Source organism: Odocoileus virginianus, chromosome 13 (assembly GCF_023699985.2).
Source record: "Odocoileus virginianus isolate 20LAN1187 ecotype Illinois chromosome 13, Ovbor_1.2, whole genome shotgun sequence".
Classification (NCBI taxonomy): Eukaryota; Metazoa; Chordata; class Mammalia; order Artiodactyla; family Cervidae; genus Odocoileus; species Odocoileus virginianus.
This window is the reverse complement of record NC_069686.1, coordinates 3,462,668-3,487,333: the sequence shown is the minus strand read 5'-3', so window position 1 is coordinate 3,487,333 and position 24,666 is coordinate 3,462,668. Positions and strand designations below refer to the sequence as shown.

Below are 24,666 nucleotides of genomic sequence, written 5' to 3'. Positions count from 1 at the left end.
CCCTTCTGCCACCTTCCTGCCATTATCAAATGTCCTTCTTTGTTACTATTTTTTTATGCAAAGGATACTTTTACATGATATTAATGTAGCTATATTTCTTTTTATGGTTGATATTGCTTTTTATTTTCAATATTCCTTTATCTTTCTATTTGTTGTTGTTGCTCAGTTGCTCAATCCTGTCTTACTCTTTGCTACCACATGGACTGCAACACATCAGGCTTTCCTGTCCTTCACCATCTCTGGGAGCTGGCTCAAACTCATGTCCACTGAGTTGGTGATGCCATCCAACCATCTTGTCCTCTGTCGTCTGTCCCCTTTTCTTCCTGACTTCAATCTTTCCCAGCATCAGGGTCTTTTCCAATGAGTCAGTTATTCGCATCAGGTGGCCAAAGTACTGGAGTTTCAGCTTCAGCATCAGTCCTTCCAATGAATATTCAGGACTGATCTCCTTTAGGATTGACTGGTTTGCTCTCCTTGCAGTTCAAGGGACTCTCAAGAGTCTCCTCCAACACCACAGTTCAAAAGCATTTATTCTTCAGTGCCCAGTCTTCTTTATGGCCCAACTCTCACATCTATACATGACTACTGGAACAACCATTGCTTTGACTAGATGGACCTTTGTTGGCCAAGTAGTGTGTCTGCTTTTTAATACACTGTCTAGTTTTGTCATAGCTTTTCTTCCATGGAGCAAGCATTTTTTAATTTCAAGGCTGCAATTGCCATCTTCAGTAATTTTGGAGCCCAAGAAAATAGTCTCTCACTGTTTACATTGTTTCCCTATTTATTTGCAATGAAGCAATGGGACCGGATGTCATGATCTTGGTTTTTAAATGGTGAGTTTTAGGCCAACTTTTTCACTCTCCTTTTCACTTTCACCGAGAGGCTCTTTAGTTCTCCATTTTCTGCCATAAGGATGGTGTCATCTGCATATATGAGGTAACTGATATTTTTCCCTGCAATCTTGATTCCAGCTTATTCTTCATCCAGCTTGGCATTTCTCATGATGTACTCTGCAGATAAGTTAAATAAGCAGGTTAATGATATACAGCTTTGATATATTTCTTTCCCAATTTTGAACCAGTCTGTTGTTCCACATTCTAACTGTTCTAGTTCTAACTGTTGCTTCTTGACCTTCATACAGGTTTCACAGGTCAAATTTGTGTATTTAAGGTACTCCTATTATAATCAAAATATGACTGAATTTTAAAAATCTGACAATCTTTGATCTTTTATTTGAAATATCTGGTTCACTTGCATTTATTGTAGTTACTAGTATGCTGTGTTGTTTAGTCACTAACTTGTGTTCTATTCTTCTGAAACCCTATAAACTGTAGCCAGCCAGGCTCCTCTCTCCATAGTATTTTCCAGGCAATAATACTGGAATGGGTCGCCATTTCCTTCTTCATGTGATCTTTCCAACCCAGGGATCAAACCCTGTCTCCTGCTTTACAGACAAATTAAATCTAACATCATACTGTATTTTTGCTCTTTGATCAATTTGATTTCTATTCCATCTCCTTCATTATCTATTTTGCATTAACCCTAGATTTCAGTTACTTCCTCTACTAGTTTGATATTTTAAACTATCTTTAGTACTTTAGAGTGGTTATACTAGAGATTATATATCATATCCCTGATTTATTCTAGCTATATGCAAATTGGTATTTTTATCACTTTTCAGATGAAGCAAAGACATGGAAACATTTTACTTTCAATTGTCCTTTCATTTTCTTAAAATTATTTTGCATATTTTAAATTTTTAATAATCACTACGGAGCAGAAATAAGCTATTCCAAGTTTGCTTTACTTGAATTTCTGAATCTTAAAACTGTGGCACAATAAGATGTTTTTGAGTTTCATTCCATTTTTTAGTGCAGCAATAGCTAACTAGCAGTTCTTTAATATCAAAAGTGGTATTGTACCTTAGCAGAAATCTGAAGCATGGAACATCAAGTTTGAGACTTAGCAAAATGAAGGAGCTGGAAGGGCCTCCAGGAGACTTAGTGAATGCTGGATGGTCCTAAAGGAATTTCTTCATGAAGTTGAATGCAGTGTGAAAATTATTATCACTAATAAGATATATGGAATCAGGACAAATATCTCCATACATTTTGTTCTACTGATGTCTAAAAAGACTGTATTACATTTTCATTTGATTAACTGATGCACATGAAACCAAACTCATTTTTCATATCAAGTCAGAATGTACATCAGGCCTTGATAAGTATGAAGAAAATATAACTAAATTATCAGTTAGATCTATTGTATAATTTCATCAGTAATCTGTTCAAATTTACAACTATTAGCACTATATATTATTCAAATTTCTACTTTTTAGTTTTCCCTTAAACAATTGAGGCCATATAATGGCAAGCAATCAATAAAAACAATGAAGGAGGTTACTGAAATATATGACCCTTTAAAATCATTTATATATATAATATATATATTTCATACATTAGACATGTGAATTCTTAGAAAATGGAACTTGAAACTCCCCTTAAATTAGACATTTTAAAATTGTTCTTTTGTAAGCACAATTTGAATACTTTTCAATTTTGTACTGACACTGGTTTCTTTTTAAGAACCGAAAGGATTCAGGTAAATATATGAGTAAGATAATAAAAACATACATAATTGCTACCCATGACTCCTATATTGTACATGTAGTGTTTTGATAAAAAAAAGATAAACATAAATAAAATTATAAAAGCAATAGCTATGTTGGAAGAGTGAAGAAGAAGAAAGTATTGCTTCAAAAGATGAAGAGACTCACAAAATTTTAAGTTAGGAGTTTATTAACTATTTTATAAGAAAAACAAGTTGTTCAGGAAATAAATATGCTTTTAAAAATTAGTTACCTTCCAATATTTAAACAACTTTTATGTTGTTCTCTGTTGAATAAATAAATCATAAGGTAACTTTTTGACCTTTTCCTTCTCCTTAAGTTTGTTTCTCTTGTTTAGTGACTGTGAAGCAAAAATTTTAATTAAACTAATCAAAAGGCAATTTGTGATGATGAATTTTGTTTACAGAAAAACTAGTGAAGCTGCACTGGTCAGAAAATGAATCACTGTCTAGAAAAAAATTAGTCAACAGGATGAATTTCTCTGTCAATAATATGTAGAACATCTTTCAACAATTAAAGCTTCTTCCTTCCATTTCAGCAGAGTTTACATTTCTGCCATCTGTTTGGAGTAGACATAGTGTTGATGTCTAATCAGTTCATTCACAGCATTTTTCAGTTGTAGGTTTCCCTGAGTTATAAAGTGTATTTAGTTAACAGTTAAATGGTTCACTGATGATGTTCAGACATAAGCTATGGGAGCACTTCTCTGAAGGGAATTTGGCAACTTAATGATAGTCATAATTGTTAGCCAAATAACCCATTTCCCATCACATCCCCACCTTCCAAGTCCATAGTAGAATTGTACTCCTGGCTCTTATATTTGGAAATATCATGGCGCCTAGTTTTGACTAAAAGAGCCACTAACATTTATTTGCTGAAGCCAGAACTTAGCATTACTTCCAAAAACATGAACTCTTTAAGTTTTTCTGTTTTCTCTGGTATTAGTTCAATCAGTTCAGTTGCTCAGTCATGTCTGACTCTGCAACCCCATGGACTGCAGCATGCCAGGCTTCCCTGTCCATTACCTACTCCTGGAGTTTACTCAAACTCATGTTGATTGAGTAGGTGAGGCCATCCAACCATCTCATCCTCTCTTATTCTCCCCCCTTCAATCTTTCCCAGCATCAGGGTCTTTTCCAGTGAGTCATTTCTTCATATCAGGTGGCCAAAGTGTTGGAGTTTCAGCTTCAGCATCAGTCCTTCTAATGAATATTCAGGTCTGATTTCCTTTAGGATGGACTGGTTGGATCTCCTTGCAGTCCAAGGGACTCTCAAGAGTCTTCTCCAACACCACAGTTCAAAAGCATCAATTCTTTGGCACTCAGCTTTCTTTACAATAGAAGCCAACACTACATGCAAAGACAGCCACCCCATTGTCTTGAGTCTCTGAGTGACTGCAACAAGGAAGGTCCGTGATAGACACAGAACATAAACAAAAGTAAATCTTTGTTTTTTATGCCTCTAGGTACTAGGGATTGTTTACTACTTCAGAAAACCTCAGCTCTATCCCACATCACCCAGGATTTTCAAGCTAAATTTCTAACCATAAGAATACAGTGCATTGTTTTGTAAAGACACAGTAACAACTTGTTTGGATGGAGGGATATTTTGGGTCAAGGGCTCCAATTTCAAGTGAATTTACTGTCCAAAAAGCATCTATATATCTTTACTCATTTGTTTTTCAGCTCCTTGTTTCCTTGTACCAAGAATAGGCTTATTTCAGTCTTGCTTTAGGTGTGGTTTACCATCAACAGCATCACGTAAGACATGTAAGGAGGAATTAGCTTTATGAAAATGTTAACTATTTGGTTCTGTCAAATTAACAAAGTTAATATAAATGTATTTAAGGACTACCATTGAGTTAAATCCAAAATCACTGCAGATGGTGACAGCACCCATGAAATTAAATTTCCTTCCTCCTTGGAAGGAAAGTTATGACCAACCTAAATAGCATATTAAAAAGCAGAGACATTACTTTGCCAACAAAGGTCCATCTAGCCAAGGCTATGGTTTTTCCAGTGGTCATGTATGGATGTGAGAGTTGGACTGTGAAGAAAGCTGAGTGCCAAAAAATTGATGCTTTTGAACTGCAGTGTTAGAGAAGACTTGAGAGTCCCTTGGACTGCAAGGAGATCCGACCAGTCCATCCCAAAGGAGATCAGTCCTGGGTGTTCATTGGAAGGACTGATGCTGAAGCTGAAACTCCAATAATTTGGCCACCTCATGTGAAGAGTTGACTCGTTGGAAAAGACCCTGATGCTGGGAGGGATTGGGGGCAGGAGGAGAAGGGGATGACAGAGGATGAGATGGCTGGATGGCATCACAGACTCGATGGACATGAGTTTGGGTAAACTCCGGGAGTTGGTGATGGACAGGGAGACCTGGCGTGTTGCGATTCATGGGGTTGCAAAGAGTTGGACACGACTGAGCGACTGATCAGAACTGAAGGACTACCATGTATTTCATGAATTCTCATTTGCATCCCACCCCTCCCACCACCACAATTTAACCTCTTTAAAATAAGAATACATACTACCAAAATTTGTGGCTTGAAGGATTACAGTTCCTAACAGGCAAAAAAGCTAGCATAACTTGGTTGCATGAAAAATTCTGTTGACTCTTGTGACAAGATTAAGGAATAGCCATCATGAAAGTATCCTAGATTCCCTAAAATATAGGTATATGAATTCAATTTGTGTGATTTAATATCAAAGCATAGAACTAAAAAGGTAAAGGAGCAGTAAAAATTAATGAAGCTTTGAAGTTAGATCTAAGAGTTTGAATTCTAGCTTGACCTTTTATTTGTTTTGTGATTACTGTCAAGTTATTAACCTCTCTGTACCTATTTCTTTATTAGTGAAAAAGAGAAATAATGGTATTTATGTCACAAGGTTGTTATCAGGACTATGTTATGTATAGATGCAAAACCCTTTAAAGGCTCTGACACATAGTAAGTCCTTCACAAGTGCTGGCTCTATTTTCCCTCTCCCCACCATTCTGTAAAATAAAATCTTATATCCAGAAGATTTGAATTACTATCTTTCTGAGAATATTTTCACTTCAACTGAAATGTCATTTCATGTAATTATCCTTTATTAATTTGGGAGGTTTACCAGGAGGATTATTATTTTCTATAATTGCTTTATAATTCTATGTATTATTATTTTTTGTCTCCAGTTCAGTTGGCCAAAGAAATGGAGTTTCAGCTTCAACATCAGTCCTTCCAATGACTATTCAGGACTGATTTCCTTTAGGATGGGCTGGTTGGGTCCCCTTGTACTCCAGGGGACTTCAAGAGTCTTCTCCAACACCATAACTCAAAAGCATCACTTCTTTGGTGCTCAACTTTCTTTATAGTCCAACTCACACATCAGTACATGACTACTGGAAAAACCATAGCCTTGACTAGAAGGACCTTGTCGGCAAAGTAACGTCTTGGCTTTAAAACATGCTGTCTAGGTTTGTCACAAATTTTCTCCCAAGGAATAAGCATCTTTTAATTTCATGGCTGCAGTGACCATCTGCAGTGATTTTGAAGACCCCCAAAATAAAGTCAGCCATTATTTCCACTGCTTCCCATGTATTTGCCATGAAGTGATGGGACCAGATGCCATGATCTTTGTTTTCTGAATGTTGAGCTTTAAGGGATTTGATTTAGATCATAGATGAATGGTCCAGTGGTTTCCCCTACTTTCCTCAATTTAAGTCTGAATTTGCCAATAAGGAGTTCATGATCTGAGTCACAGGCAGCTCCCGGTCTTATTTTTGCTGACTGTATATTGCTTCTCGATCTTTGGCTGCAAAGAATATAATCAATCTGATTTCAGTGTTGGCCATCTGGTGATGTCCACGGGTAGAGTCTTCTCTGTGTTGCTGGGAGAGGGTGTTTGCTATGACCAATATGTTCTCTTGGTAAAACTCTATTAGCCTTTGCCCTTCTTCATTCTGTACTCCAAGGCCAAATTTGCCTTTTACTCCAGGTGTTTCTTGATTTCCTACTTTTGCATTCCAGTCCCCTAAAATGAAACGGACATGTTTTTTGGGTGTTAGTTGTAGAAGGTCTTGTAGGTCTTCATAGAACCGTTCAACTTCAGCTTCTTCAGCATTACTGGTTGGGGCACAGACTTGGATTACTATGATATTGAATGGTTTGCCTTGGAAACGAAGAGAGATCATTCTGTCGTTTTTGAGATTGCATCCAAGTACTGCATTTCGGATTCTTCTGTTGACTGTGATGGCTACTCCATTCCTTCTAAGGGATTCTTTCCCACAGTAGTAGATATAATGGTTATCTGAGTTAACTTCATCCATTCCAGTCCATTTTAGTTTGCTGATTCCTAAAATGTCGACGTTCATTCTTGCCATCTACTGTTTGACTACTTCCAATTTGCCTTGATTCATGGACCTAACATTCCAGGTTCCTATGCAATATTTTTCTTGAAAGCATCAGACTTTATTTCCATCTCTAGTCACATCCACAACTGGGTGTTGTTTTTGTTCTCTCTGCATCTCTTCATTCTTTCTGGAGTTATTTCTCCACAGATCTCCAGTAGTATATTGGGCACCTGTAGGCCTGGGGAGTTAATATTTCAATGTCCTCTCTTTTTGCCTTTTCATACTGTTCATGGAGTTCTCAGGGCAAGAATATTGAAGTGGTTTGTCATTCCCTTCTCCAGGGGACCACATTTTGTCAGAACTCTCTACCATGACCCATCTGTCCTAGGTGGCCCTACATGGTATGGCTCATAGTTTCACTGAGTTAGACAAGGCTGTGGTCCATGTGATACGATTGGCTAGTTTTCTCTGATTGTGGTTTTCAGTCTGTCTGCCCTCTGATGGAGAAGGATAAGTGGCTTATGGAAGCTTCCCGATGGGAGACAATGACTGAGGGGGAAACTGGGTCTTGTTCTGATGGGCAGAGTGATGCCCAGTAAATCGTGAATGCAATTTTCTGTTGATAGGTGGAGCTGTGTTCCCTCCCTGCTATTTACCTGGGGCCAAACTATGGCGGAGGTAATGAAGATAATGGTGACCTCCTTCAAAAGATCACATATTCTACTGCTACACTCAGTGCCTTCAACCCTTCAGCAGGCCACTATTGACCTATGCATCCACTGGAGACTCCTGGACAGTCATAGGCAAGTCCGGGACAGTCTCCTGTGGGGTCATTGCTCCCTTCTTCTGGGTCCTGGTGCACAAGGTTCTGTTGTTCCCTCTGAGAGTCTATTTCCCAGTCCTGTGTAAGTTCTGGCAGTTCTACGGTGGGGTTAATGGCGACCTCTTCCAAGAGGGCTAATGCCATACCCAAGTCTGCTGAACCCAGAGCCCCTGTCCCTGTGGCAGTCCACGGCTGACACATACCTCCACAGGAGATGCTAAAATATTTGTCTGTCTCAGTCTCTGTGGGGTCCCGGGTTCCTGGTGCACACAAAGTTTGTTTGAGTCCTCTGAGCGTCTCTGGCAGGAATGCTGCCTGATTCCAAACTTGAACTTGCCCCTTCTACCATCTTGCTGGGGCTTCTCCTTTGACCTTGGTCACGGGGTATCTCCTCACGGCCACCGCTCATTGCAAATAGATGGGGAAATAATGAAAACAGTGAGGGATTTTATTTTTTCAGTCTCCAAAATCACTGTAGATGGTTGACTGCAGCCATGAAATTAATAGATGCTTACTTCTCAAAAGAAAAGCTATGACTATTCTAGACAGCATATTAAAAAAACAGAGACATTACTTTGCCAACAAAAGTCATCTATTCAAAGCTATGTTTTTCCCGTAGTCATGTATGGGTGTTAGAGTTGAACTATAAAGAAATCCAAGTGCCAAAGAATTGATGCTTTTGAACTGTGGTGTTGTAGAAGACTCTTGAGAGTCCCTTGGACTACAAGGTCCAACCAGTCAATCCTAAAGGAAATCAGTCCTGTATATTCACTGGAAGGACTGATGCTGAAGCTGAAACTTCAATACTTTGGCCACCTGATGCGAAGAACTGAGTCATTGGAAAAGACCCTGATGTTGGGAAAGATTGAAGGCAGGAGAAGAAGGGGAGGACAAAGGATGAGATGGTTTGATGGCATCATGGAGTCAATGGACATGAATCTGTGTAAGCCCCAGAAGTCGGTGATGGACAGGGTAGCCTGGCATGCTGCAGTCCATGAGGTTCCAAAGAGTCGGCCATGGCTGAGGGACTGAACTGAACTGTGTATCCATGCACCTACTTTTAAATTGATTGTTTCTTGAGGAGAAGAGTGGTGCCCATTTATGTCCAGGAGGATGCAGAATGTTTTATGAAGGTAGTACTTATTAAAATAAAATATTTCACAATTGGTAAGCAAATGACTAGTTGAAGATAAGCTAGCATTAAAATCACTACAAAATAATGTATCTGAGACAAAATACTACAATAATTAGTCATTGAATTTCTGACCTTAGTACTAATATGTTTCTCTAAAAAAATTCAACCTATATCTTATAAAGTGATTAAAGTATATTGAAAAAAATTGGTGAATTTTTTTCCCTTTATTTGCAATTCTAAAAATGCATGAATCATTTGTTCAGCATTGATGGACATTCCATTAAGAAGTCTCAATATGCATAATAGCTACTTCTATCAAGATTTTAGAAAGTCTATGATGACAAAAATATTATTTTCATTAAAACATGCCTGTTTAGTGAATATTATATTTTACTGTATACTTTATATTGGGCTTCCCATGTGGCGCTAGTGGTAAAGAATCTGCCTGCCAATGCAGGAGACATAGGAGATTCAGGTTTGACCCCTGGGTCAGCAACATACCCTGGAGGAGGGCATGGCCACCCACTCCTGTATTCTTGCCAGAAGAATCCCATGGAAAGTGGAGCCTGGTTGGCTACAATCCACAGGGTTGCAAAGAGTAGGACATGACTGAGGTGACTTAGCACACATGCATTTTATACTTATTTATTTTGGGAGGAGATAGGCACAGATAAATTAAGAAATGACTTAATCACATGAAAGGAAATTAAGTATTCCTATTAAGAAATTTGTAGACTTCATATAATAATATCATAACATATTACAAAATTATGCTATACCTGATGAAGGATTATGATATAATATTCTATGTATAATATTTCAAATGAATGAAACATAACCTCAAGAGAAGAAAGTTTCTAGAAAAAAAAAAGAATGGTATTTTTAATCTTTAGTATTAATATATATCTTTAACCAGTGATGAAAATATTACATTTTTCTAACATTTATGGTAGAAATTACTGAGCCAGAAAGTTAAGCTAAAAGGCAACCAGTAGCAAGAATCAACAGTGAGTGCAAATGTTTGTAATGCTTTCATTTTTTAATTGTTTCCAAGAATAGATGCTGCCAACATCTCTTGAACAATAATGGATAACTGTATTAGTTAGGACAGGCTGTATTGTTTCTTAAATAAGGTGCAATTTCTCTCACAACTCATAAAAAATGTTACAAAAAAGTCTCATGAAAAGGTATTACGACTTTAGTGATTTCTGGCTCCTTCTTTCCACTGTTTTCTCCAAATACACAGTAAACAGGTAGAATTCTCTTGCCCACATAAAGTGCCATGAATTATATTCATAAGACAATGCAAGTGCTATCTGTATATTTGGTCTGTTTCCATCTATGAAAACCTAATTTGAAAACTATTTGCAAACTGAGATATACTTTTTAAAGGATCCATCACAAAGTTTCTTCAAGTAAACAATTTCTCCTTCAACACTTAAATTAGACCTCAATTTCTCTTACTTTCTCAATACCACCTCAATTATTTTTTTCAGATACCTGTTCACAGACATAAGAATTTTATCAACAGTATAAATTCCCTTAGCTTTGACATGGAGTTACAAAACTCCGAGGTGACCAAGTTAGGTGTTGCACAGAGCTAAGTTCTGTGTCGTACACCTCACTAATAATAACATAGAGTGAACACTCACCTTAGATGTGGGACGTTTGGACCCAGGGTATGACGTCAGATGTGCAGACCTGACAGGGGACTTCAGACCTTAGGATCTGAGAGACGACGGCAAACGTTAAGACCTGACACATGACGCCGGATGTGACGTCGGACGTGACGATCTGACGGACAGCGTCCAACTTGGAAAAGTTGATAGATGATGTCAGATTTGACATTGGATGTGAGGAATTGACAGACGACGTCCGACTTGGAAACCTGAAGATGACTTCAGACGTGCACACGTGACAGTGGACGGCGTGCTTCCCTAAGGTGACTGTGGGAGCACCAATATGAGAGATGCGGTGTGGCGGCAGGAGCAAAGACATCGTGAAAGATAGGGTTTGAGCACCATGGACCCCGGAGCTTACGTCTGGCCCCCTGTCTGGAATAAGGTGAGAGTACATGTACAGGCTGCCGGAGCCACTAAACGTTGCACGAGCTACTGAAAGTTGTAGGAGCCTCTTGGTGGCGGGGATGGGGCAGCGAAAGGAAACATGAAGAGCAGCTGCTTCTGGGAGCTCCTGGCCATTTCAGGTCTCTGAGAGCCCAGGAGGATTAAGGTATAAGCCACAAAGGAAGGTATGGAGGAAGGGAGGGAAGAAGGACATACTATAAACAAAACGATGAAGAAAACACAGCAACTGTGGGCTGTGGCAGAGAAGGCAATGGCAAACCACTCCAGCACTCTTGCCTGGAAAATGCCATGGACGGGGGAGCCTGGTGGGCTGCAGACCATGGGGTCGCGAAGAGTCGGACACGACTGAAGCGACTTAGCAGCCCCAGCAGTGGACTGTGGTGCAGATTAACTGAGATGCAGAGGGTGAAAAAGGAACAGTTTTGAGGATAAAGATTTTGGATTTGGACATGTTATATTTCAGGTGTAAGGAGTGATATTAAAATAATTAACAGCTGATATTCTCATAGAAACCAGTTGATGAGAATGGGTGTTTTTCTGAACGGAACCGAGATGATTCAGTGTACCTAATTGACATATACCAGTGCTGGAGTTTCCTACTGGAAATTATGGTGTTATACTGAGTAGGTATTATGTGTGGTATGAATAAAGGTGTGCTTAGTTGCTTTATCGTGTCTGACTCTTTGTGACCCTGTGGACTGTAGCCCTCCAAGCTCCTCTGTCCGTGGGATTCTACAGGAAAGAATACTGGAGTGGGTAGTCATTCCCTTCTCCAGGAAATCATCCTAACCCAGAGATTGAACCAAGTCTTCTGCTTTGCAGGAGGATTCTTTACCATCTGAGCCACCTGGGAAGCCCATGTGTGGGTGGGAAACTCAGACAAGAGATCAGAGTTGAAGCAAACAACAACAACAAAAAACGTGTGGGCCATTGTAAGGAAACCATTGATTTGGCACTTGTAACTCGACACAAGTAGTTTCAGTACTGAACTGGAGTTTAGACACTTGGTTGAAGAAGGGAATGAAAAAAGGGAATATGGGAGATAAGAATGCAGAGGCAATCACTGTAGATAATTTGATCAGAAAAAGAGATAAAAAGTGGAGTGGTAGCTAAAGAGAGATGAGGGATCAAAAAAGAATGTTATCATATTTTAAGATTGCAGATACTGAGGCATATTTGTTCCCTGGTAGGACTGATCTAGTGTAGAAGGAGAAGTCAATGATGTAATAAAGATGAGAGTTACTGGGAAAGTACTTTTGAATAGGCAGGAGGTGGTGAGATGCAGGCTACAAGTGAAAGGGTTGGATTTTGATAGGGAAAGGGGACATATCACACATCACACCAAGAGAGAAGGCAGAGGGCATGATGGGTGCAGAAGTAGGTAGGTTGAAGATTTGGTGGTGAGAAGCTGAGGAAACCATTGTCTAATTGTGACTGTTTTCTCCATGAAATATGAGTCTAGGTAATGAGCTGAGAACCAGAAGAGAGAGGAGATATGGGAAACAAAAAAAGAAAGAAGTGTGAAAGCATTATTTTTGAGAATGGGATGAATTTACCAGGGAAGCTTGGTGGTCCAGTTTGAGATCTGAAGACTTGAATTTCCAATGAGACAGTTCAACACAATGTATGCGTTCCCTGAATCCACACTCAACTCTGGGGCAGGTGCAGGTTAAGTGGAGAGCTGGGTTTAAATTCAGTTGGTTTTACCGCTTCCCGGCCTTTTGGCTAAGATCAAGTGTAAATTCAGTTTGTTTTGTCCAGTGAATGTAGTGGAATGAGAGGAGTCTAGGGAATTTGGAGAGCACTGATTCTTAGATGCACCAGAAGGAGTGAGGGTACCGGGAGATGATGGGTGGTGAGAACATGGTAGACCTGATGTTTTCACAGGGACAACAAATCAAAGAAATCCAGAACAAAGAGCACATCATGTGAAGTGAATGGTTAGAAGGTGGAATAATAGCCAAAGCAACATGGGAAGTGGAATGGTTATTAAAGATGGCAAGGCCACAGGGGATGGGGTGAAATTAAAGGTCACTTGTGGAGATAATGTCAAGGAATGAAGGCCAAGGAATAGAAAAGGCCATCCATGTTTCCCTTGTATAAATAATATGTTCCAAAGCAGGCAAAACTCATGTGTGGTGTTAGTTGTCAATATAATGGTTGTTTGAGGGATGAAGGAAGGACAATGACTCGGTGGGGGGTGGGGGGAATGGGGAGGTTTCTGGAGGCTGGTGATGTTCTGTGTCTTGATCCAGGTGCTGATTGCACAGGTGTGTATGTTCACTTTGTGAAAATTCATCAAGCTATATTGCCTTGTAAGTTGTGCACTTCCCTCTATATTTGTTATAATTCAGTACAGAATTAAAACTATAAACAAAGAAAACACCAATGAAGATTATAAATCAAGTTGCATCAAAGATTAAATAGAAACTGTTATCTTCTTTCTAGGCATTTTTGAATAAAATGCTAATGCAAAATTTGAAAGAACTTCCTGCAAAATTAGCTCCAAATTTTAAGATGAATAATATTTTAAGCAAAAATAATAAGGAACTTAAAATCTTCACAGGGAAGCATTTTAAAAGATTATAACTTGTATAAATTAAATTGAGCCTCATTTATTTTTCTCTATATTAGTAGTACATTTAAACAATAGACTGAAGTCCTTAAGAAAAACCTGAAGTAACTGAAAAGGATTTAGTGAAAAATTATAGAGAATTATCACACACCTTGATGTAAGAACCTATGAAGAAAAATCATCTGTTTTGGTTATGTAAATAGACTGTTTGGGAGGTAGATTCTGAATGATATAACAACAATGATGATTATTCCACTTTCTATTGGAATTTTTGTACTGATGCAATGCCATTTTTATGAAAAAATATATTTGGTACCATAATTGGACATCCCTTGTGGTTCAGCTTGTAAAGAATCCGCCTGCAATGTAGCCGATAGTTCTTCTGGATCTTAGTCTGGAGTCCACAACTAAACAAAGCTGAAAGATATTAGGTCAAATCTCCATGTTATATGTTTCTTGCCATCTCTACCAGGGTTAGATGTAGAAAACATATTTGACATCTCTGAGAAGATATCAACATCTTACTCAGATACCTAATGAAACTGTATTATGTGCACACACACATAAATCATAGACAATATTATTTGAGATTGTCTTTAGTTATAATTTACCTACTTCTTTCTCTTTTGATAAAATACCAGTTCCACTTTCATTGATTATATTTGTTCCTTCTTAATAAATGAGGATATCACTGCATTGGACCTGCCAGTAAGGCAAAATACAAAGCCAAAGAAGAATAATATGAAGTTTACCTACACTGAGAATTTCAAAATAAGAAAGCCAATGTATTATAAGAAGACACATTATTGAGGCATTGGCTACTTGAATGAGATATTAAAGGAAATAAAAACAAAATTTGGAAGAGAGGAATTTCCAGACAGAGAAGATATTCCTTGTTCAATGACCCATGCAGAGAGATAATCAAGATTTCAGTATTAAAGGTAATTAGGAAATTGATTGTCAGAGGCAGATAAAATGAAATTCATGGTAAAGGGAGATCATGTTATAGATACATATTATATATTATAATAAGAGAAACATCCTCCTCTTTTTTTTTTCCCCAAAATCTTTTAAATGATCAAGTATGGATGATTTTGATAATGTGGTGAAAACAGTGGAATGACTTATTAGTGAAATTTGCTGTTCGGGTTTGGAATTGAAAAGCAGTACATATTGCTCAGAATCTAAAGCACTAAGTTGAAAAGTTAGAAAAATTAAGTGAATGCAGCAATGTTTCAGGTTCAAGCAGTAATCTCTTCCACATGATTTTTCACTTAAGTTCTGACAAATATTCAAAATCACATCAAGGACAAACTTGGCTGAAATCACTTCATTTATATTTATTTTAAAAGCAAAATATAGTTATATAATATCAAGCCTGATTCTCAGATGTGATCTTTTATATCTGTAGAACTCATTTGATTGATTTTCAGCCAAAGGGTGATGGTATTTCTGGTTTCTCTGCCAACAAACAGCAGCGTGTGGTCATGGCCAGTAAGATTTTTAGGCCTTTGATTATTTTCCTGGCAGTGTTCCCTCTACCTCAGTAAGTTACCTATTCTATGTTCCTTTTATTTATTCAGTGAACCTTTATATTATCATTTTGATGTCAGACACTGTTCTAGGAACAAGGGTTTCACAGTGTACAAGTCCTTACCTGTCAATAAGAGAGACAGAAAATGAACTGGTGAATGATTGGATAAGATAACTTCTCTTTGTGATGACTGCTATTAAGATAGTTATCTCTATCTTTGATAAGTCTATGGTGTATTGGATTACAGACTTAATGGTATATTGAGGAGCTATATTAAATAATATTATGCCTTTCTATGGGCTTCCTTGGTACTCAGCTGATAAAGAATCCACCAGCAACTCAGGAGACCCTGGTTTGATTCCTGGGTGGGGAAGATCCTCTGTCGGAGGGCATGACAATCCCCATGGACATAGGAGCCTGGCAGGCTACAGTCCATGGGGTTACAGAGTCAGACAGGACTGAGTGACTAAGCACAAGACAGCATATGCCTTTGTAGGTGGCAGATATTTAGTTTAAAACTTGAATATTGAAACAGGAAACTGAAGAATAGAAGAGAAGCATCCCAGATGAAGAGGCAACAGATATAAAGGCCCAAAGTGGCAATGAATTTTATTGTTATATTTTTAAAAGCTGGCTTCAAGGCTGGCCCATGAGACAATCTTTTGAGCTATATAAGTCTTATATGTAGGGAGAGTGATTTCCTGCTGGAGCATATCATTCCCTGAAATTATAGTGAACTTGATGGTACGATGCTGGGCAAGCAGTCATTAAACAGGTTATTAATCTTTCTCCAGGACACACCTTCATTCACTTGTGCACTTCTGTTCCCCTTCAGTTCAGTTCAGTTGCTCAGTCATGTCCGACTCTTTGCTACCCCCTGGACTGCAGAATGCCAGGCCTCCCTGTCCGTTACCGACTCCCGGAGTTACTCAAACTCATGTCCATGGAGTCAGTGATGCCATCCAACCATCTTATCCTCTGTCGTCCCCTTCTCCTCCCGCCTTCAATCTTTCCCAGCATCAGAGTCTCTTCAAATGAGCCAGATTTTTGCATCAGTTGGCCCAAGTATTGGAGTTTCAGCTTCAACATCAGTCCTTCCAGTGAACACCCAGGACCGATCTCCTTTAAGATGGACTGGTTGGATCTCCTTGCAGTCCAAGGGACTCTTAAGAGTCTTCTCTAACACCACAGTTCAAAAGCATCAATTATTTGGTGCTCAGTTTTCTTTATAATCCAACTCTCACATCCATACATGACTACTGGAAAAACATTAGCCTTAACTAGATGGATCTTTGTTGACAAGGTAACGTCTCTGCTTTTTAATATGCCCTCTAGGCTGGTCATAGCTTTCCTGCCAAGGAGTAAGTGTCTATTAATTTCATGGCTGCAGTCACTATCTGCAGTGATTTTAGAGCCCAAAAAATAAAGTCTGCCACTGTTTCCACTCTTTCTCCATCTATTTGCCATGAAGTGATGGGACCAGATGCCATGATCTTAGTTTTCTGAATGTTGAGCTTTAAGCCAACTTTTCCACTCTCCTCTTTCACTTTCATCAAAAGGTTCTTTAGTTCTTCACTTTCTGCCATAAGGGTGGTGTCATCTGCATATCTGAGGTTATTGATATTTCTCCCAGCAGTCTTGATTCCACCTTGTGCTTCATCCAGCCCAGCATTTCTCATGATGTACTCTGCATATAAGTTAAATAAGCAGGGTGACAGTATACAGGCTTGACAGACTCCTTTTCCTATTTGGAACAAGTCTGTTTTTCCATGTCCAGTTCTAACTGTTGTATCCTGACCTGCATACAGATTTCTCAAGAGGCAGGTCAGGTGGTCTGGCATTCCCATCTCTTTCAGAATGTTCCACAGTTTATTGTGATCCACACAGTCAAAGGCTTTGGCATAGTCAATAAAACAGAAATAGGCATTTTTCTGGAACTCTCTTGCTCTTTCAATGATCCAGTGCATGTTGGCAATTTGATCTCTGGTTCTTCTGCCTTTTCTAAAAACAGCTTGAACTTCTGGTAGTTCATGTTTCACGTATTGCTGAAGCCTGGCTTGGAGAATTTTGAGCATTACTTTACTTGTGTGTGAGAGGAGTGTATTGTGTGGTAGTTGGAGCACTCTTTGGCATTGCCTTTCTTTGGGATTGAAATGAAAACTGACCTTTTCCAGTCCTGTGGCCACTGCTGAGCTTTCCAAGTTTGCTGACATATTGAGTGCAGCACTTTCACAGCATCATCTTTTCAGATTTGAAATAGCTCAACTGGACTTACATCACCTCCACTAGCTTTGTTCATAGTGATGCTTCCTAAGGCCCACTTGACTTCACATTCCAGGATGTCTGGCTCTAGGTGAGTGATCACACCGTCGTGATCATCTGTGTCATGAAGATCTCTTTTGTACAGTTCTTCTGTGTATTCTAGCCACCTCTTCTTAGTATCTTCTGCTTCTGTTAGGTCCATACCATTTCTGTCCATTATTGAGTCCATCTTTGCCTAAAATGTTTCCTTGATATCTCTAATTTTCTTAAAGAGATCTCTAGTCTTTCCCATTCTCTTATTTTCCTCTATTTCTTCACACTGATCACTGATAAAGGCTAAAGAGTCCCAACCACGAGTCTGGAGGTAAACTTGAGCTGCATCTTGTTCTTTGGCTGCCAAGCCTTTAGATTCCCTACAGATAGTGTCTCTCATTTTTATCTGTTTAAAATGCAATTTATGACTCAATAGTGTTTTGTTTTGTTTTCTTTTCTTTTCTTTTTAGCTTTCTGATCCTGGGGCCATGTCTTAGTATCTACTTTAGATCAGAGGTTTCCCAAGCTTCTGTAGCAATATATATATGGGTTACCTCTTTGAGTGGGTTCCTCTTACCCTTTCCAGGCTTCTTTGCCTGTTTCAGTCCCAGTGGGACATTTTTCACGACCTTGGTCCCAAATTCTAGTGTTTGTTACTGTATCTCTGTGTTCAGTTCAGCCTTTGTGTCAATCCTTGAGGAGCCAGCTGTGAACAACCCAGACACAAAACCCAGCCCTCATGAAACCTACAGGTTCGTGGGAGAGAGGAAGATTAAGAATCAGAAGTGTGGAAATTCCTCAGAGGTCCAGTGCTTAGGACTCTGTGTTTCTATTGCAGGGGACATGGTTGGTTGAATCAATCCTTGGTTGAAGATCTAAGATCCTTCATGCCACTCAGTACTGGAAAAAAAAAAAAAAAAAAAAGAATTACAAGTGTGGTGGAATTTATGAAAGTCAGGATTCTATTGTCAGGCGGGTATGCTCCTCGGTTCTTTGTCTCATCACAACAAAAATTTGGAGTGATGGACATTAAAGCCCCCTCCGCGGGTCACAGCTCTTGGCTCTTGGACAGACCATGTTATAGCTCTCAGGTCTCAAATGGACTGCGCTATAGCTCTTAAATAAATCAGTGTTACACCTCAGTGTTACAGCTCTATTTTATTTAGATAATAGCAGGAAAATCCATCTTCAAGGAGTGTGGGTTCGTCGATCCAAAGATGCGAAGGAAAGAGCGCCCCATCAAGTGGGAGAGAGCGAGCGAGAAAGAGCGTATGCACGCCTGGGAGAGAGAGAGAGAGCCTTTTGGCTCTTCTTTTTATGTTTTTTTCTTCCCCCTGGGCCTGCCCTATGCAAATTGGGCTTAGGCAGGAGCGCTGTTATACCTGAAGCCTTCACTCCGGTCCTCGGACCTTCCTTTGACCTTCCTCTGCTCTATTTTCTCAGACTTTTCCCTTCCTGTCTTTTAGCCACCGCCATTTTGGACTCCTTTTCCCTATTCTAACTAGCTAACACTATGATACTTATTGCAAGGGGACCAAATATTGTCTCAGGCTGAGGAAGGTGGCTGAGGAATGACCTTTAAAGTCTTAAGGGTTGAGCAGGAGTTGGCCAGGCAAGGGGCTGGAGGAGGGGGAGTGTCTGAAGGCCCTGAGGAACTGAGGAACTGAAGGATAGTAGCGAGCGGCAGCTGCGCGGTGCTGGAGTGGCCGAGAGGAGATACCCCACGTCCAAGGTCAGAGAAACCCCAGTAAGATGGTAGGTGCTGGAGGGACTGTGAGGAGATACGCCGTGTCCAAGGGCAAAGGAGAAGTCCCAGCAAGATGGGAAGAGGGGCGAATTCACATTTAGAATCAAACCCCATTCCTGCCAGAGACGCTAAGAGGCCTCAAACAAACCTTGTGCACATCAGGACCCAGGGACTCCCCAGAGATTGAGACAGAACTGTGTTTGAGCGTCTCCTATGGAGGTATGGGTCAGCAGTAGACTGCTGCAGGGACAGAGGCTCTGGGTGCAGCAGACTTGAGTATGCCATTAGCCCTCTTGGAGGAGGTTGTCAATAACCCCACCATAGAGCTGCCAGAACTTACACAGGACTGCGAAAAAGACTCTTGGAGGGAACAAACAGAACCTTGTGCACAAGGACCTAGGAGAAGGGAACGATGATCCCATGGGAGACTGACCCATGACTTACCTGTGAGTGTCCAGGAGTCTCCAGTGAAGCTGTGGATCAGTGGTGGCCTGCTGCAGGGTTGGGGGCACTGAGTCTAGCAGTACATGCATGGGATCTTTTGAAGGAGTTCACCATTATCTTCATTACCTCCACCATAGTTTGGCCCCAGGTAAATAACAGGGAGGGAACACAGTTCCACCCATCAATAGAAAATTGGATTAAAAATTTACTGGGCATGGCCACGCCCATCAGAATAAAACCCAGTTTCCCCCTCAGTCATTCTGGCCCATCAAGAAGCTTCCATAAGCCTCTTACCTTCTCCATCAGAGGGCAGACAGAATGAAAATAACAATCAAAGAAAACTATGCAATCTTATCACATGGACCACACCCTTGTCTAACTCAGTGAAATAATGAGCCATGCTGGGTAGGGCCACCCAAGATGGATGGGTCCTGGTGGAGAGTTCTGACAAAATGTGGTCCCCTGGAGAAGGGAATGGAAAACCACTTTAATATTCTTGCCCTGAGAACCCCATGAACAGTATGAAAAGGCAAAAGATAGGACATCAAAAGATGAACTCCACAGTTTTGTAGGTGCCCAATATGCTACTGAAGATCAGTGAAGAAATAACTCCAGAAAGAATGAAAAGAGGGAGACAAAGCAAAAACAACACCCAATTATGGATGTGACTGGTGACAGAAGCAAGATCTGATGTTGTGAAGAGCAATATTGCATAGGAACCTGGAATGTTAGGTCCATGAATCAAGGCAAATTGGAAGTGGTCAAACAGGAGATGGCAAGAGTGAATGTCAAGATTTTAGGAATCAGCAAACTAAAATGGACTGGAATGGGTGAATTTAACTCAGATGACCATTATATCTACTACTGTGGGCAAGAATCCCTTAGAAGGAATGGAGTAGCCATTATAGTCAACAAAAGAATCCAAAATGCATTACTTGGATGCAATCTCAAAAACGACAGAATGATCTCTGTTCATTTCCAAGGCAAACTGTTCAATATCACAGTAATCCAAGTCTATGCCCCAGCCAGTAATGCTGAAGAAGCTGAAGTTGAATGGTTCTATGAAGACCTACAAGACCTTCTAGAACTAACACCCCCCAAAAACATGTCCTTTTTCATTTTAGGGGACTGGAATGCAAAAGTAGGAAGTCAAGAAACACCTGGAGTAACAGGCAAATTTGGCCTTGGAGTATGGAATGAAGCAGGGCAAAGGCCAACAGAGTTTTGCCAAGAGAACGCACTGGTCATAGCAAACACCCTCTTCCAGCAAAACAAGAGAAGACTCTACACATGGACATCACTAGATGGTCAACACTGAAATCAGATTGATTATATTCTTTGCAACCAAAGATGGAGAAGCTCTATAGAGTCAGCAGAAACAATACCTGGAGCTGACTGTGGCTCAGATCACAAACACTTTATTGCCAAATTCAGACTTAAATTGAGGAAAGTAGGGAAAACCACTGGACCATTCAGCTATGATCTAAATAAAATCCCTAATGATATACAGTGGAAGTGAGAAATAGATTTAAGGGACTAGATCTGATAGAGTGCCTGATGAACTATGGACAGAGGTTCATGACACTGTACATGAGACAGGGATAAAGACCATCCCCAAGAAAAAGAAATGCAAAAAAGCAAAATAGCTCTCTGAGGAGGCCTAACAAATAGCTGTGAAAAGAAGAGAAGCAAAAAGCAAAGGAGAAAAGGAAAGATATACCCATCTGAATGCATAATTTTCCATCCTCCAGATGGAATACTTATAAGGTACAGAAAAACATCAGAGGATCCTTGTTCAACCTACTGTCATACAGTGCCCTCTGTGTGAAACAGTGAGATACTGGATGGAACAGTTTAGATGCACTAGGTCTGGTTACAAAATTCACATACGAGAAAAGTGCCTCTTATTTATTTTTTCTTTGTTCAACTCCATGAGATATTAGTTCAGTCACATATTAGTTCAGTTCAGATATCAGTTCAGTCACTCAATCATGTCCATCTCTTTGCAACCCCATGGACTTTAGCACACAGGGCTTCCCTGTCCATCACCAACTCCCAGAGCTTACTCAAACTCATGTCCATCGAGTCAGCGATGCCATCCAACCATTTCATCCTCTGTTGTCCCCTTCTCCTCCTGCCTTCAATATTTCCCAGCATCAGGGTCTTTTCCAGTGAGTCAGTTCTTGGAATCAGGTGACCAAAATATTGGAGTTTCAGCTTAACATCAGTCCTTCCAGTGAGTATTCAGGACTGATTTCCTTTAGGATGGACTGTTTGGGTCTTCTTGCAGTCCAAGCGAGTCTCAAGAGTCTTCTCTAACACTGCAGTTCAAAAGCATCAATTCTTCATTGCTAGCTTTTTTATGGTCCAACTCTCACATCCATACATGACTACTGGAAAAACAAAAGTTTGACTAGACAGACCTTTGTTGGCAAAGTAAAGTCTTGGCTTTATAATATGCTCTTTGGGTTGGTCACAAATTTTCTCCCAAGGGGTAAGCATCTTTTAATTTCATGGCTGCAGTCACCATCTGCCATGTTTTTGAAGCCCAAGAATGTAAAGTCTGTCACCGTTTCCATTGTTTCCCTATCTATTTGCCATGAAGTGATGAGACTGGATGCCATGATCTTTGTTTTCTGAATGTTGAGGTTTAAGCCAACTTTTTCACTCTTCTCTTCATCAAGAGGCTTTTTAGAACTTTTGTGTTTTCTGACACTTGGTGTCATCTGCATATCTGAGATTACTGATATTTCTCCTAGCTATCTTGATTCCACCTTGTGCTTCATCCAGTCTGAGATCTTCCATGGTGTACTGTGCATATAAGTTAAATAAGCAGCGTGACAATATTCAGCCTTGATGTACCCCTTTCCTGATTTGGAACCAGTCTGTTATTCCGTGGATAGTTCTAACTGTTGCTTCTTGATCTGCATGTAGATTTCTCAGGAGGCAAGTCATGTGGTCTGGTGTTCCCATCTCTTTAAAAATTTTCCACAGTTTGTTGTGATCCACACAGTCAAAGGTTTTGGCGTAGTCAATAAAGCAGGAAGTATAAAGACTTTTCTTTCTGGGCACCTGATTACTCATGGTCGTATAACTGATTTTAGGCTTCCACTGAAAGGTTGACAGGGTCAGAAACATGAAGTGCATTTCAAATTGTCCCATATAAAAAATGTAAAATTTCCTAGAGTCTTCATTAAGAGGTTAGATTGGAACAGAGTGTTGAGTTATTTGCATAATGATATATTAAGAATTTATTTTTAGATTCAAACAGATTATGCTATTTTTGACCCCAATTAACAGAACTAATCAAGAATGGAATGCATTTCCTGTATACATCACACGTTACTGACAGTAAGCAGTTTATGGACATCAGTTACTGCCAATATGTCTTTGGCTTTCAATATATCTATAATGTTTTTTCTGTAGGGTGAGTTCCATAAATTGGAATTGAGCTACTAAACATGAGTAAATCTGCAGTTTCAGTGGTATTAGAGGGAACCCAAGAGTGATCAAGTGATTGCCACATCTGTGAAGTCTGTTTCTTACAGCTTTTTTCAACTTATTAAGCGATGGTTAAATGTTTCACCCAAGCTGCACATTAAAGAAACTCACTTATAAACTAAAGCCCAATAACTCAGTAGTGATATGAGAAATACAATTTGCGGGATGACTGTATTTATCTCCTCTATTTAGGACTGTTTTTGACAGTGTCAGGGTCCCATGACTAGAATGAAGCATTTTGAAATTGCTTAATTATTTCATCTGAATATGATAGCACTCAGAGAATTATTTATTTTCTTCCTAATATCGATCTTTCTTTCTTTTTTACTTACAGGGACATGTGAATTAATCAGTGCTCATCATACACAGGCTGCCTTGGTTAAACTTGAAATGTGAACAGATGTGCAAAAAATAAAATCAAGTCACATCTTCCATCTTCTGTAGTTCTTTTCCTTAATACAATTAAATTATATATTTAAAATATGGGGGGTTACTGTGTAATTTTGTCTCAAATCATTAGTATTTGATAAAAATGTTAATTACTTGTTATTAATGATTAAAGTCCATAAACTACTTAAATTCTTCTTATTTGCATTTTATCGTGTAGTTAAGAATCAATTACTAATAATAAATCCTATATATTGACACTATATAGATACTTATAATATCTGCCCTGAATCTAACTTCAGTGATATAAAAATTAGTGGAGAAATATAGATAGTTGAATATCATAATTTAAAAACTTCTTTAGTGCTTTTAGGAAGGTGTATAGAGGTACAAAGAAATGTCTAACATATAGAATTATGAATCTAGGAATCGGAATACATGATATAAATATTATTTTCAAGTATATTTGAAATATTTTATACTATTTAACATGTAGAATTTAACAAAATGAATCTCGATAAATTAAAAGTAATATTCAATATTTATTTGCTGGCAAAAGGTAATAAAAAGAAATGAACTAACTATACAGAGTTTATTTTTTATTGGAAATTAAAGAATATATTTCTACATACATTCTCAGTTAAAGGGGAAAAAATAAAAATAATAAACTATTTAAGATTGAATTGCAGTATATTAAATAATAAAATGTATACAGTGGTACAATGCAGTTCTTAGAAAACAATATATGTTCTTAAATTCAAGAAGTTTGAAATTAATAACCAAATTTAAAAACAAATTAAAAAAGACTAGCAGGAAGATAATAAAAATGATAAAGATAACAGAAAAAATTACAAAGTTGGTTGATAAAACCTAATGATTGATATCATATAAATTGTCATAGACTTACACAATTGTGTGTGATACATTATTTTAGAAGACTAGTTTTCCCTAATTCCAAAACTGACAGGCACAGGACGAGAGAAATATAGACCAATTTTATTCCTGAATAGAAAAACCAAAAACACATGTGATTTAATATTTCTCCCTATATGCCACATCTTTGTTCTCCTTGTGACATCCAGTTAGCCACGCATGGTCCTCTCAGAATGGAAGCAGAGTACCTGAGTACAAGTGAAAACAATCCATCAAGGTTCAGGCTCCAGAAAGGCACAGA

The 24,666-nt window shown here is 39.0% G+C and overlaps 1 long non-coding RNA gene across 1 annotated transcript; it reads left to right on the top strand.

Moving 5' to 3' along the window:
• Positions 1 to 10,813: 10,813 nt before the first annotated feature.
• Positions 10,814 to 23,588, top strand: LOC139037987 (uncharacterized). Its single transcript, XR_011490891.1, has 2 exons — positions 10,814 to 10,986; positions 23,440 to 23,588. It is a non-coding gene; the product is annotated as an uncharacterized lncRNA (long non-coding RNA).
• The last annotated feature ends 1,078 nt before the right edge of the window (positions 23,589 to 24,666 follow it).